The sequence below is a fragment of the Oryctolagus cuniculus genome, chromosome 12 (genome assembly GCF_051225735.1).
Source record: "Oryctolagus cuniculus isolate XC-2025 breed Fujian yellow rabbit chromosome 12, ASM5122573v1, whole genome shotgun sequence".
Classification (NCBI taxonomy): Eukaryota; Metazoa; Chordata; class Mammalia; order Lagomorpha; family Leporidae; genus Oryctolagus; species Oryctolagus cuniculus.
The window spans coordinates 82,959,922-82,962,502 of record NC_142878.1 but is presented as its reverse complement, the minus strand read 5'-3'; positions in this window follow the sequence as shown (position 1 = coordinate 82,962,502).

Genomic DNA, 2,581 nt, shown 5'->3' with positions numbered 1-2,581 from the left:
GCAGTGTTTCTCAGACTCATTCATGCTGTTACACCTCTTTACATTATTGAATACTTTTTTGTTGTATGAATGTAAAATTTATTTACCCATTCATCATTTAAAAGAAATATGAGAGGCCAGCTTTGTGGGGCAGTGGTTAAGCCACTGCCTGCCTCATTGGCATCCCATATGAGTGACAGTTTGAACCCTGGCTGTTCCATTTCCAATCCAGCTCCCTGCTAATGTGCCTGAGAAAGCAGAAGACAATGTTCCAAGTGCTTGGCTCAGCTGTGACCCAAGTTGTGGCCTTTTGGGGGAGTGAACCAGTAGATGGAAGATCTCCCTCTATCATTCTGCCTTTCAAATAAATAAGTAAATAAATACATCTTGTTTAAAAAAGATATTTGAGTGATTTCTAATTTGTGGTGATCAAGTTGTTATAAACAGCAGCATAAAGATTTTTGCATGGATTCATGTTTTCATTTCTCTTGGGTAAATAGAAATAAAAGGAGTGGGATTATTGGGTTATATGGCAAATATGTGTTTAATTTTGCAAGAGACTGCCAACTGGTTTTCCAAAGTGACTGTACCATTTTGCATTCCCATTAGCAATTGAAGAGAGTTAAAGTGGTTCTAGCTGTTCACCAATTCTTTGCATTTTCACTTTTGATGCTTGGCCATGCTAGTGTGCATGGAGTAGTAGCTCCTGTTTTGAATTTGCATTTTCTAATGGTCTATGTGCTTATTTACTATCATATCTTTCCTTTGGTGAAGTCTGTTTAAATTTTTCTGATCTAAGAAAAAAATTTAAATATTTATTCTATTTATTTTGAAAGGCAGAATTACAAAGTGAGAGAGTAAGCGTGAGAGCGACAGCGAGGGAGAGAGAGCAAGAGAGAAAGAGACAAAGGTCTTCCATCCACTAGTTCACTCCCCAAATGGCTCCAACGACAGGGGCTGAAGCCAGGAGCCAGGAGCTTCTTCCAAGTCTCCTACATGGGTGCAGAAGCCCAAGGACTTGGGCCATCTTCTGCTGCTTTCCCAGGTGCATTAGCAGGGAGCTGGATTGGAAGTGGAACAGCTGGGACTCGAACCAGCTCCCATATGGGATGCTGGCACTGCAGGTGACAGCTTGACCTGTTATGTCACAGCTCTGGTCCCTAAAAAATTTTTTTTGTAAAGATTTATTGATTTGTTTGAAAGAGTTACAGAGGTGAGCCAGAGACAGAGAGAGGGAGGGAGGGAAAGAGGGAGAGAAAGAGATTGCGATCAGTCTTCCATCTGCTAGTTCACTCTCCAAATGGCAGCAAAGGCCAGAACTAGTCCAGGCCGAGGCCAGGAGCCTAGAACTTGACCCAGGGCTCCCACATGGGTGGCAGGGGCCCAAGTAGTCAGGCCATCTTCTGCTGTTTTCCCATGGATATAAACAGGGATCAGAAATGGGAACAACTAGGATTCAAACTGGCACTTTGATGTGGGATATTGGCGTCACAGGAGGGTACTTAGCCCCGCTGGGCACAACACTAACCCCCACTTCCCCATTTCTACCCCAAAATCTTGCTGATGCTTTGACTGGGATTTTTAGCAACATTGAGTCTTCCAACATTGAACATACCGTAGCTCCCTACCTAGGCTTTTTACAATTTCTCTTAATGTTTGGGTGTTTCTATCATGGAATTATTACATTTATTTTGTTATATTTATCCCTACATGTTTGATTTTTCATCCTGCTATAAAAATATTGTTTCATAAATTTTAATTTCCAATTGCTCTTTGTCATCATATGGAAACATTCATATAATGCAGTTTTGAATATTGACCTTGAATCCTGTGACCTTCCCCAACTTACTTAGTAGTTCTAGTTTTTTTTTTTAAAGATTTATTTATTTATTTATTTATTTATTTGAAAGTCAGAGTTATACAGAGAGAAGGAGAGGCACAGAGAGAGAGAGAGAAAGGTCCTCCATCCACTGGTTCACTCCCTAGATGGCCGCAATGGACAGAGCTGCACTGACCTGAAGCCAGGAGCCAGGAGCTTCCTCCAGGTCTCCCACATGAATGCAGGGGCCCAAGGACTTGGGTCATCTTCCACTGCTATCCCAGGCCACAGCAGAGAGCTGGATCGCAAGTGGAGCAGCTGGGCCTCAAACAGGCGTCCATATGGGATGCCAGTGCTTCCGGCCAGAGGGTTAACCTGCTGCGCCACAGCGCCGGCCCCTTGTAGTTTGAAAGTAGAGTCCCAGGGCTTTTTTGCATGGACTGTGGCTTGTGGCATAAAATACAACTGTGCTAGTGGGGATGGAGGTGGTTTGTTTTCTGTCTGATCCCTGCACATGGATGAGTAGTGAAAGCCTTACTGTTAGCCTTACCATGACCACCAAATGTTCAGCACTATTTTTCTGAGTGCGTAGACTAAATCCAAATGCCCATCTTCTGCACTTTGTTGGAATCTGTTTCTCTCAGGTTTTCCAATAGGTATTGGCAGAATCTTGTGGGTTGGGATGAAGGTGTTAGTGGTAGAAGGTTGTGTAGGTGTGTGCTGTGGTAGATGTGTGGATTTTTAAGCTGACTGCCATGGTAAACAGGGAGGTGGGCTTCCAGT